Below are 13,602 nucleotides of genomic sequence, written 5' to 3' on the forward strand. Positions count from 1 at the left end.
TCCGTCACGGAAGATATTGCAAGCTTTATTAAATTAGCAAATGGCCAACGGAATAAAAGCTATATTAAAGTGGTTCATAATGGGCCTTCTACTTTCCCTAATGACATTTCTTGTATCCCTTCCTGAAGAAAGCTTGTGTCTGGGTAAGAGGCGACCAGACTCGCCCACATTTTTCCCAGGAAGAACCACTTAATACAATAAAATCTCAGACCTGTCAGAGAGTTTGAGTGCTGCTTCCTGGAAGAATTTTTTAAAGTTCTATTTACATTAAAATAACCTCCACCCCACCTCTCAAGACCACTTTCTATTGCAACTGACCAAGGAGCAGGAGATACATGCCCAAAGGAAGAAATCAGAATGAATTTGAATGATGCTGAGTCTTCCACCTTTCCACGTTGCCTCAGGGGAGAAAAAAATGAAACGCCTCTTAATTCCACCAATGCCAAGTTTGAAAATGTGCCCTGTCATCTTAGCCTCATGCATATTAACTAAGAATCCTGGAAGAGACATCTCAGATCCTCTATTTTATCACCTTCCTAACATAAAATTAAACCTTTATCTTGGACACTGTTCATTGGAGGTTAGAACCATCGCAATACATCCCGAAAAAATCTCCATAATCGCAAACACTTCTCACTCCTTCTCCTCCTCCTTTATTTTCCTAATTTCAATGCAATGCTTATTCCTTAGACTGGAATAAAGACACAGATAAATTTTTCAACTCTACCTTCATCTTTGGGCCTCAGTAGTTCAGGACTGACATCCACGTTAGGCAAGAAGTCACTCATCAACTTGGCCCTCACTGGAGGCACCTGCATGTTCTCAACACGTGTTAGGCTGACTCTCTCTTGACTTCAGTCCTTATCAGTGCCACTCCTTCTACAAAGCAGGACTTCCCAGCCTCCCCTTCCCAGTTGTAATTAGCTGATGCCTGCTTATCCTATAAATTTTAATTCAAATCTCAGCTACTCCGGGAAGCCCTCCCAGAGCTTCCCTCCTGCTCCCGATGAGCTAAATTGTGTCTCTACAGCACCTGCGCTTCCCGCCCAGGTGGCACACAGTGACGAGAAGAGCTGCTCTGGGTTCAACAAATTTAAATACACTTCAGTTATATTCTCTGATTGGAAAAGTTGTCTTGGGTAACCGAAAACTTGTGCTTCAGGAGAGCGATCGATGAGGCTAAAAAGGCTTAAGAAGCTTCTACACAGCAGAGGAAACCAGCAACAAAATGAAAACGCAACCTACTGAATGGGAGAAAATATTTGCAAATCACATAAGGGATTAACATCCACAATATATTTTTAAAGAGTCCTACAACTCAATAGCAAAAAACAAACAATCCATTTTTTCCTTTTTTTTTTTTTTTTGGTCTTTTTAGGGTCATACCCACAGCATATGGAGGTTCCTGGGCTAGGGGTTGAATCGGAGCTGCAGCTGCCAGCCTACACCACAGCCACAGCAATGCGGGATCCAAGACATGTCTTCAACCTACACCACAGCTCATGGCAATGCCAGATCCCCAACCACTGAACAAGCCCGGGGATCAAACCCGCATCTTCATGGATACTCATCGGATTCATTTCCGCTGAGCCACGATGGAAACTCCAGCCATCCTACTGGCAGAGGATCTGAAGAGATAGTTGTTCAAAGGCGATTTCCAAATTGCCAACTGGTGCATGAAAAGATGCTCAACATCACTTGCCACCAGGGAAATGCAAACCAAAATCACAATGAGGTACCACCTCACCCTGGTTAGAATGACTACTATCAAAAATATAAGAAATACAAATGTTCACAATAGCCAAGACATGGAAACAACCCAAATGTCCATTGATAGATGATTGGATTAGGAAGGCGTGGTATATATACACAATGGAATACTACTCAGCCACAAAAAAAGAACAAAATAATGCCATTTGCAGCAATGTGGATGGAACTAGAGACTCTCATACTGAGTGGAGTAAGTCAGAAAGAGAAACACAAATACCACATGATATCACTCATATCTGGAATCTAATATATGGCACAAATGAACCTTTCCAAAGAAAAGAAACCCATGGACTTGGAGAATAGACTTGAGGCTGCCAAGGGGGAGGAAGTGGGATGGACTGGGAATTTGGGGTTAATAGATGCAGACTATTGCCTTTGGAAGGGATAAGCAATGAGATCCTGCTGTGTAGCACTGGGAACTGTCCAGTCACTTATGATGGAGCATGATAAATGTGAGAAAAAACAATGTATACTTGTATGTATAACTGGGTCACCATGCTGTACAGTAGAAAATTAACAGAACACTGTAAACTAGCTATAGTGAAAAAAATCAAAATCATTATATAAAAAGTTAAAAAAAAAGAAACACAAATGTTGGTGAGGAGGTGGAGAAAAGGGAATGCTTATGTGCTGTTGGTGGAAATATAAATTGGTGCAGCCACTATGAACAACAGTACATAGGTTACTCCAAAAGTTAAAAATAGAACTACCATATGATCCAGCAATTCCACTTCTGGGTCAAATCAGAGCTTCAGTTGAGACCTACGCCACAGCCATGGCAACACTGGATCCTTAACCCACTGAGCAAGGCCAGGAATTGAACCCACATCCTCATGGATACTAGTTGGGTTTCTAACATGATAAGCAACAATGGAAACTCCCTTGCTATTGTTTTAATTTGTGTTTCCCTGATGACATGTTATTTAGAACATCTTTTCATATGCTTACTTGCCATTCACATGTCTTCTTGGATGAACTGTCTGTTGAAGTCTTTGGTCCATTTTTTAGCTTTTATTTTTTATTGTTAAGAGTTCCTTGCATATTTTGGATACCAGTCCTTTATCCAATATGTCTTCTGAAATATTTTCTCCCACTCTGGATTTTCTTCTAATCCTCTTAATAAAGTCTTTCACAAAGAAGCTTTTAATTTTAATGAAGTCTAGCTATCAATTATTTCTTTCATGGATAGTGTCTTTTGTGTGGTATCTCCAAGGCATCATTATACCCAAGGTCATATAGGTTGCATTTTGGTCTATGATCCATTCATGCCTGGTAATTTTTGATTGGATGCTGGACATTGTGAATGTTACCCTTTTACATGCTAGATATTTCTGTATCCCTGTAAACATTCTTGAGCTTTGGTTTCGGATGCAGTTCATTATGTGAGAACAGTTGGATCTTTTCTTCTAAAAAAAATTTTTTTTATAGTTGATTTACAATGTTCTGTCAATTTCTGCTGTACAGCAAAGTGACCCAGTCATACATCTAGTTTGAGATTTTCAAAGATGACATGTACACCTTGTTAGGCAGGCCTGGAAGAGACTTTAGGTTTAGTACAGAGGCAGTGTCTTTCTAACCACTTGAGCTGATGCCACAGGAAGGGCAAGACTGTAGAAACAAACAATTCTTGACACTTTGTGAGTCCTGGTAATGATCCCTCTGCTATTTATTTATTTATTTACTTATTTTTAGAGTTGCTTCTGTAGCATATGGACATTCCTAGGCTAGGGGTGGAATCAGAGCTATAGCCGCTGGCCTACAGCACCACCGCAGCAATGTGTAGTCCAAGCCACCTATACCAGAGCCCACAGCACTGCCAGATCCTTAACCCACTGAGTGAGGCCAAAGATTGAACCTGTGTCCTCCTCATCGATACTTCTTGGATTCATTTCCACTGAGCCATGACAGGAACTCCTCTCTGCTCCTTTAGAGCATTTAGAGCTCCAAAAGCATCAAAACTCAGCTGAAGGAGTTCCCATTGTGTCTCAGCAGTTAATGAACCTGACTAGTATCCATGAGGACATGGGTTTGATCCCTGGCCTTGCTCAGTGAGTTAAGGATCCGGTGCTGCTGTGAGTTGTGCCGCTCAGATCTGGTGTTGCTGTGGCTGTGGTGTAGGCCAGCAGCTGTGGCTCTACCCCAGCAGCTGTGGCTCTACCCCTAGCCTTGGAACCTCCTATGCAATAGGTGCAGCCCTAAAGAAAAAAAAATCCCTCCCCCAAAACTCAGCTGGAGATTTCATGGGGAGCTTATGCAGATCTTCAGCACGCTCTCTCGTCTCTCCGTCTTCTGTCTCTGTCTCTCTTTGAGAGTGTGTGAAGCTCTCTCTTTTCCGGCACTGTCCTGCAGGCTCTAGCTTCCCTGGCCTCTCTTACCTCCCAGATTTATCACTCAAATCAGAAATGCTGCCAGCTTCTCCTACTTTTCCCCTTGCCTGCACTGCAGCCTGGAAATGCTCTCCAAGAGGGTAATCTGGCGTAATTACAGGGCTTCCCTTGTTTGTGTATCCTTTTTTCATGGATTCCTGTTCTGCACTTCCTGAAGTCCAGGAAAATGGTAATTTCATATATGTTGTCAGTTTGTTTTAGTTTAGAGATTTGGGTTTAGGTAAATGTGGGTTTGATTCCTGGCTATGCTGCTTACTACCAGTTGCACAACACGAGATAATTTATCTCTAAATATTTCTAAATATCTAAATTGACCATTTCCTCATCTGCAAAGGGGGAATGCTAATGCTTGATTTGGGAGAGTTATTGAGGGGGTTAATGAGGTAATGCATGCAAAACACACAAAAATAGCTCTTATGAATGAAGTACTTTTTGCTAGACTTTTTATAGGCATCAAACAATTTGATCTTTGTAACAATTTCATGAAGTAGGGACTATCATTTTACAGAGGAGGAAACAGGGAGTTTGTATAATCAGAGCCAACTTTCAAACACAGGCCATCTGGCTGCAGATCCTGTACTCCCAAACACTACCTACTACTGCTGCTCTAAGCATATAGCAATTACTCAAGAAGTGGTAATTATTATTATCATTCACTGCCCAGAGTATCTAACTTTTATTTGGAACTACATCATGCTGATAAGAGACCCTTAATGGCGACGTGATGAGTAAAAATGTATAAAAAGAAATAATACTTGGAGTTCCCGTTGTGGCTCAGCAGAAACGAGTCTGACTAGTATCCATGAAGATGCAGGTGCGATCTCTGGCCTTGCTCAGTGGGTTAAGGATCTGGTGTTGCCGAGAGCTCTGGTACAAGTCACAGACCCGGCTCAGATCCCACATTGCTGTGGCTGTGGTGTAGGCTGGCAGCAGCAGCTCCAGTTCAACCCCTAGCCTGGGAACATCCATATGCCATGCATGTGGCCCTAAAAAGACAAAAGAGACAAAAAAAAAAAGAGAGAAAGAAAAAAGAAGAAAGAAAGAAAGAAAGAAAGAAAGAAAGAAAGAAAGAAAGAAAGAAAGAAAGAAAGAAAGAAAGAAAGAAAGAAAGAAAGAAAGAGTACTTATATAAAGCTTAGGAATTTAGATAGTTCAAAACGAGAGGTCCACAGGGCAGCCCTTCCACTTTGTTTATGCTGTCCCAGTCTTAGAATGGATCTGTGCTATGATAGACTCATGTGGCTACTTCAAGTAAAATTAATTAAATTCAGTTCCTCAATGGCATTAGTTGCATCCCAAGAGCTCAGTAGCCCCACGTGGCTATTGGCCGTCACATCACAGAAAGTTCTCTTGGACAGCCCAGGTCTGGGTTCTTACAGTTTCTCACTCACATTGACATCTCCTAAGTGATCTCCTGGTTCAAGGTATGCCATCCTTGTTCACGCAGTAGATATTTATTGGGCATCTCCCAAGTGCGAGATACTGGGGGAGGCAGTAGTGAACAGTGTCAGACACGGGCCACCTCCCAGTTCTCACAGCCTTCCTCCAGCCTTGCCAGTTTCTAGAGGCCTTCTTGTACTGCCTTCCCAAAGCATTCGTTTTAGAATAAGTCTGAGTGTGTCTCTCTTCTCCTTAGAAACTTCTAGAGGAACCTCCTCCTCCCCTCCCCCCAATAGCTTCATTGCTCCTTAGCATACAGCAAGGTCCTCTGAGATCTGGCTTCTGCTTTCTCCAGCCCTCAGCCCTTACTAGGCCTGAGGGTCATGGATTATCTGCTGCCAGGGGCCCTCCTAGCAGCATTTCAGACTATAGGGGTGCTCTGTGGGTGCAAAGCCAAGTAAGAACAGTCCCTGCCAAGAGTCCCCTGACCCACCAAATACAATAAGTGACATACATGGAAATAGAAGAAACACAAAACAGGAAAGTGGAGAGATGTTGGTTATGGGGGGGCAGTGGCTCACGCAAGCCTTCTGTCTAAACACAATGACTATCACATAGTAGACTTGCCGTAGAAAGTTCTGGAAAAAAAATAAGTGCATTATAATAATAGTCAATAGGTATTGAGCAGGTTTTATGTGCCTAGCCCTGTGATAAGTGACTTCACATGCATTTTATCACTTATTCTGCATAACCACCTGTGAGTTATGTATAGTGATGCCATTTTACAGATGAGGAGATTGAGGCTTAAGGGCATTGCCCACAGTCACCCCAGCTAGTAAGTGCTGGAGGAGCATAAGATTCTAGGATAATCTGACTCTAAAGCTTGGTCTTCTTATCACCACACCAAACCCTTGCCCATTATGAATGCAGTAGGGTTTTGTGGAATGAATAGGAGTTTCTCATCTACCCAACAAGAGTGATGGGCAATCAAGGTGGAGGGAGAAGTAAGGATATACTAAAGGTGAGTCTCAGAGAAGTTTAACCACTTTGCCCGAGGTCCCACAGTGGGAATTGAGAGTCTGAACATGTTTCAGAGAACTCATTAAATGTCAAGGCTGGAGATGATGAAATGGGAAATGGAAGAAGTTTTTCTTTTTAAAAACTCCTTCTACTCTCCCACTTGCTATGTAAAAATGAAAGGACTATTGATTGGCAGGGCAGAATGTGGGGTTAGTAATAAGATTCCCTCTGAAAATCCTTTAAAGTCTCCATAATTAATTTATTTGGGAGGTGAAACAAACCATGCACATGAAATGAGTTAAAATTATTAAGAGGCCTGCACGGGGTCTGTTGCCTGAGGCCTCACATCCTGATGCAGGGCACCAGAATTCAGTCTGCACGCTGCATCTCCATCACCCTTGGAATCATTCTCTGAATCAATTATTGATCACACCCGGGGTTCAAGCAGCATCTCTTGCTCAGCCATAGGAGCCTTCCCCTCTGCAGCTTCTGCCCCAATTCCTGCCCTGCTGGGTAAAGCCAGGAACAGCGGGTGTCGGGGTGGGGGTGGGGGGGCTTCAAGTCATGGTGTAACCCTGAACCCACATTGCTTCTCTAAGTATATCCAGGGAAACTGAAACTGACAGCACTTATGGCTTGAAACCAGACAGAACCCAGACAGAACTGAGACTTGAACCCATGTGCCAGGACTCGAACCCAGCCTAAACCCAAATTGGAGTTGAACCCATGGTTTTTAGTTAAATAAAACTATGCCACAGCTCATGGCAACTCTGGATCCTTAACCCACTGAGAGAGGCCAGAGATCAAACCCTCATCCTCATGGACAATAGTTGGGTTTGTTACCACTGAGCCAGGATGGAACTCCTGTTCTGAGAGTTTGGTAATTTACAAAAAAAAAAAAAAATTATTGACTCTTTTTTTTTTGGCTGTCCCAAGGCATATCGAGTTCCCAGTCCAGAGATCATGTCCAAATTGCAGTTGCAACCTAAGCCGCAGTTGCGGCAACACCAGATCCTTAACCCACTGTGCCAGGTGGGGGATTGAACCTGTATCCCAGCTCCCAAGATGCCATCAATCCCATCACACCAGGACAGGGACTTCCCAAGACTACTTTTTAAGAGAAGTTTTAGGTTCACAGCAAAACTGAAGTGAGAGCACAGAGATTTCACTTATCTCCCTGCTCCCCCTCCCCCAAAGTGGTACCTTTGCTACAAGCTGCATTGACACCTTACAGTTATTTAAAGTCCGCAGTTTACAATGGGTTCATTCTTGGTGTTGTACATTCTACTGGTTTGGGCAAATGTGTAATGGCATATATCCATCACTGTGGTATCTTTTTATTTTTAAAATGCCCTAAAAACTTCTGTTCTCTGCCTATTCATCCCCCTCCCCAATTCCAAGCACTATAAAATCTAATTCTCCTAAAATTCTATGAGGTAGGTTTATTATTCAAGCCATTTTACTGACATCAAGGCACAAAGAGGTTAAATAATAACTGGCAAAAGATGGTACAGCGACAGAGCCAGGGCAGGGATCTTCCTCGGCTGTTGACCACTACGCTGTCCCGTGGCCCTCGTCCTGTCCCAGGATCTTGTACATTGTTGACTTAACATCCCAGGGGAGAGGTCAAAGCACCTTGAGTTCCAACACCAGGCAGTGAAGCTGGGGCTGGTGGGGGAGAGGGTGGGATGCTTTGGGTGTTGGAGGGGGGATGAGAACTCCACTCCAGGGAGAGTTGGAGCTGGGGAATGGAGGGGTGAGGATCCTGCGCTCCATCCCCCCCAAACAGCACCTCGCTGCCAGGAACTCTGTAACGGAGCACCGCCCTGTAGGGTTGCTGGGCACATGAGCCTTCCCATGCCCTCTATCTTTAGGGAATAAGCTTCAGCCTCCAAGACCTTCCTGCCCCCCACCCCCACCCCCACCCCAGCTCCAAAAGGCAGTTGCTCGTCAGGGCAGGGAGGGGATGCAGAGACCAGGGAGGAGCCGTCAAGAGACAATAGTGCAGCCTTGGGGCAGGGTCCTGATTCCTCCTGAAGGAATATATATAACAATATCTTGGAGCCTTTCTGCAGAACTAAAACCCCCAACAAATGGAAGCACTCCTTGATGAAGCAATTCTTCATTCCTGGAAGAAGGAGGATCACCAGAACCCGTCCTGGGGCCACTAAACACCAGTTTTGAAAGATAATGCAAGCTTGCCTCTCCCCTGATCCTTATCTAGGGCCATATTTCCCACTCCTCAAACTATAAGACCACTTCCTCATCTGTCCCAGCGGAGGCATAGTTTTTAAGGCATTAGCCCGCTGTGGCCCCCTTTGGCTGGCAAATCAATAAAGCTACCTTTTTCTCCTTCACCCACTCTGTCTCCATGCGTCCTGCTGGACTTAAGGGTAGTGGAGCCCCTTCATGAAGCCTGGACCCAGCTGGGGCAAAGGCCCAAGACTTGAATCTGGCCCTAGAAGAATGAGTGCTGTGGGCAGTTGAGCTGTCACCTCCCTTCACACCACGCCAGCTCCAATATTGAGCATCCCGGGGGCCTCCATGGGGACTGAGGACCTGCAGAACCTCCCTGGGTTTCCTGCTAAAGCCCTGGGACTCTCCTATGTCAAGGGAGAGTAAGTCTGGGATTAGGATTCCCTTCAATGCTGAGATAGAAAGTAAGAAGCATATTTCATCTGAGTGTCACAGAAAAAGTCATACAGGTTACGTGGTTTTGCAACATACTTTCGCAAATGTCATCATTTAATCTTAACGACAACCCTGTGAGAGGATTATCACTCTCATTTGACAGATCTGGAGAGAAGGAAAGCTTAAAGAGGTGACTAGTGGCTGAGGTGATGTTGAAATCCAGGAGCCTAGCTCCAAATCCGTTGCTGACTTTTTCATCCCACGGTGTCAAGGGCATCCTTAGAGGAGACAAAAGAATTGCCCAAAGGTGTCCCATGGGAAATTATCTTGCTACAATGCTAAGACTAGGGGAGGCTGTCACAAAGCTCTTGCAACAGAAAGGCTCAAGGACTAAGTTCAGATGCTTGAATCACATGGTTTAGTGGGGAAATTTAAAACACACAGTGTAAAGCAAGAGAAACAGGGTGGGTGGTTGATACATTTAGGATATGGAGCAAGTAGGAGAGAAGGCCCACAGCGCCGGAACCCTGGCTTCTGCGAAGCCCCCAGTCCCATCTCCGTCTCTTTCATCTGACTTCCCTGCGGGTAGAACAGTTACAAGGAGCAGAGGTGGGGCTGAAGGAAAGCCTGACACGGGAAAGTCGCCTGGGGCCAACACAGTGTATCGTCTCTGAGAGATGCAGGGGCAGTTACGCCTGGATCCTAGTTGTAGCTCACCAATTACCCTGAGGAGCAGCTCTGGCTTTCATTGGGAAGACTCCTGGGGCTAGAATGGGAGCCACCACTGGGTCTGTGATTTAAGAGCTCTTAAACACTGAGTGCCTCCTGTGTACTGAATCTATTAGGAGTATTTTAAACTCAGGTGCTCCATGTATATTTAGTGAGTCTCGAGAATATCTGAGGCCTCTTGGTCTTTCACCCTTTTCTATGCTCAGCACGCACATGCTCTTCCTCCCTATCTATGCTAACATGTCTCCATATGTAACTAACTTATTTATATATACTTAACACAGCTCATGAACTCTGCCTGTGTCTTACAAGCTATTCGCTTGTGTACTTAGCTTTGTTTATTCCCCTTTTTTGTGTTTTTGATTTTTACCTAGCAGGACTGAAAATCTTAAATAACAGAGCAAACACATTCCACGTGTGTAGGGAAGTCTGTGCGAGAATCTTTATGGGGACATGGACGTAGGAGCCTTTGGGACTAATTGATACCCAGAGGTTGTCAGATACAGGGAGTGTGTGTGGGTTTTGGAGTTAGATGTGGGCTTGAGCCCAGCTCCATCACTGCTTGGGGCAGGTTCTTAACCCTGCTTGCTGACCCTCTCTTTCCTCATGTAAAGAGAATATAAGTACACCTACCTCCTGGTGTGATTTTTTTTTTTTCGGCTGCACCTGCGGCATGTGGAAGTTTCCATGCCAGGGATCAAATCTGAGCTCAGTTGTGATCTACACCACAGCGGCAGCAATGCCTGATCCTGAGCCCACTGCACCAAAGTGGGAATTCCTTGAAGGTTTAATAAGAGTGTATTAAGCATTAGCACAAACCCGGACATACAGCAAATACTTCATCAATTAGTTTCAGACTCTGAAAAAAGGTTCACCTCCTTCCTGTACCTTTTAAAAAATTGAGGTGTTACTGACATGAACATTAGTTTAGGTGTGCAATGTAATAATTCAATACTTATGTCCACCACAATAAATCTAGTTAACATCTGTCATCACATGTAGTTACAATTATTTCTCCTGTGCTGAGAACTTTCAAGATTTACTCTCACCTTTCAAAGGTGCAATCAGTCCAGTGTTATTAGCATAGTCATCTTGCTGGACGTTTCAGGCCCATGACTTATTTATTGTATAACTGGAAGTTTGTCTCTTTTAACCTCCTTTACCCATTTTCCCCACCCCCAGCCCAAGCCCTGACCACCATCCATCTCTTTCCGTATCTATGAGTTCCGTGGTTATTATTTGTTTAGACTCCACACATAAGTGAGATCATGTGGTATTTGTCTTTCTCTGCCAGACTTATTCCTCTTAGCCTAATGCTTCAAGGTCCATCCATGTTGCAAATGGCAAGATTTCCTTCTTTGTGTGCCTGAGCAACATTCCACTGTCTGCCCGTCTGTCCATCCATCATCTATCTACCTACCTACCCACCACGTTTTCTTTATCCATTCATCTATTGATGGACACTTAGGTTGCTTTCATGTCTTGGCTACTGCATATAATGCTGCAATGAACATGGGGTGGGTGGGCACATATATATTTTCTAGTTTTAATTTCCTTCAGATAAGTACCCAGAAATGGAATTGCTGGATCATATGGTAGTTCTATTTTTAACTTTTGGAGAAACCTACATACTGTTTTTCATAGTGGCTGCACCAATTTATATTTCCACCAACAGCACACAAGCAGTCCCTTTTCTCTACCTCCTTACCAGCATTTGAGTTTCTTATATTTTTGATAGTAGCCTATTCATGAATCTAACATGCCATCATTGTAAAACCTACCATACTATGTACATTTTAACATACACGACACTAAAAAGTACAAACACTGCCAATTAAACAGGACTATGCTTACTTATCCCTCATAATTTTATTTGAAGGTGTTTTGTAGACTCATCTCAGCATGGACTCTGATCTTGCATCCTGCTTGTACAAACACAAAATGGAACAGATGCACAAGGTAAGTTGCCCGAAGTATTACTTAGGATGCCTACACTCAGGGTTCAACTCTTCTAAATCCTTTTTTCGACTCAGAGTAGATATGTCCATTTCTTCCTTTTCCACATGGTGGCCCCTGGGCCATCAAATGCATTGATGATACCGCATTTCTTGAAAGAGCAGAGTACTACTGTACCCAGGGCAGAGACCCTTCTAGACCACTGACACTCATTCTGTACGTTTTGATGCTACTTAACCATCTTTTACCAAAAGGTATCAATGGAAGGTTTTCAAATGGCAACCAGACTTATATTCACTCTTTGAATGCTCCTGGAAGAACAACCAAGTTCATAGCTCTATGGGCAACGACAACCACAACTCAATAGTCATCTGGTTGAGACCTATTGTAATAGTCCATTGATTGTGGGATATATCCCAATTTTGGAGAATTAAAAGGGTCCTCTGAGAGCCAGTGAAATACAGTTTGTTCCAGGCAGTTTCATTCATCTCTCAATTGATATTTATTGTACTCCTGAGATATAATAGACACTAAATGAGGCACTGAATTACCACAAAAAATAAATTGTAGCAAGTCCCCAGAGTCAAGAAATGACAGTCTCTTTTAACTCCCACAACAACCCTGCAAAGTTGGCGTAGATATACTTGTTTTACTGGTAAGGATACGAGTGGTGGTGTTTAGATAACAAGCTAGGTCTTTCTTACTCCCAAGTCTACATGCACTCCATTTAAAAAGTTAACATAGTCCAGAAATGATCTAAACAGAGATTTAGCCATTTCTGCATAAAGGTTTTCACCAACTCTATGCAATAGGAATTGGAAATAAATATCAAAAGTCCACCATATCATAATTCTTGTATAAAATTATGCTTACACTGGCTGTATTTAGCTCTTGTTCCAGAGCATGGGGAAGTTTATTCTCAAGTAAGCAATTTTTTTTTTTTTTTTTGCCTTTCAAAGCCACACCTGTGGCATATGGAAGTTCCCAGGCTAGGGGTCAAATCAGAGCCACAGCAGCCAGCCTACACCGGAGCCACAGCAACATGGGATCCAGTCCTCATCTGTGACCTACACGACAGCTCACGGCAATGCCAGATCCTTAACCCAGAGTGAGGCCAGAGATCGAACCATATGCTCATGGATAATAGTCGGGTTCGTATCCACTGAGCCACAAGGGGAACTCCTTCCTAACTAAGCAATTTTAAAGTCCCCAGAGAACATCTTGGATATTCCTGCAGATAGAAAATACAACTTGTATAGCTATGGTAGAGAGTAGCAGTTAAGAGCACAGACTATAGGAGGTTCCCTTGTGATATCGCGGGTTAAGGATCTGGCGTTGCCACAGCTGTGGTACAGGTCAAAACCAGGATGCAGGTTTGACCCCTGGCCCAGGAACTTCCACATTTCACATGCTGTGGGTGCAACCAAAAATAAAAGAGCACAGACTCTAAAGCTAGGCTGCCTGGGTTAAGATCTTGGCTGTACTACTTACCAGATATGGGACCTTGGGCAGCTTATCATCATACCCAGGTGTCCTCTTCTGTAAAGTGGAGGTGCTGACAATCAAACATCCCTCATAAGCTGCAGGAAAGGTTAAACGAGTTAATATGCATAAAGCATTCAGAACAATTTACTGCATATAGTCAGCATAAAATAAGCATTAGCCTAAATTATTATACCCAGATTGGCATATTTCTATACCTCGATTGGTATATTATACACAGATTGGC

At 43.6% G+C, this 13,602-nt stretch overlaps 1 long non-coding RNA gene across 2 annotated transcripts in view; it reads right to left on the minus strand.

Moving 5' to 3' along the window:
* LOC125138097 (uncharacterized) overlaps window positions 1-13,602 on the minus strand; it is a 156,458-nt gene that overhangs the window by 116,795 nt on the left and 26,061 nt on the right. For both annotated transcript variants that reach the window (XR_007137576.1, XR_007137575.1), the window contains exon 3: window positions 13,365-13,453. This is a non-coding gene — a long non-coding RNA (uncharacterized LOC125138097). The remainder of the gene's footprint in view (window positions 1-13,364; window positions 13,454-13,602) is intronic.

The sequence above is a fragment of the Phacochoerus africanus genome, chromosome 10, assembly GCF_016906955.1.
Source record: "Phacochoerus africanus isolate WHEZ1 chromosome 10, ROS_Pafr_v1, whole genome shotgun sequence".
Taxonomy (NCBI): domain Eukaryota; kingdom Metazoa; phylum Chordata; class Mammalia; order Artiodactyla; family Suidae; genus Phacochoerus; species Phacochoerus africanus.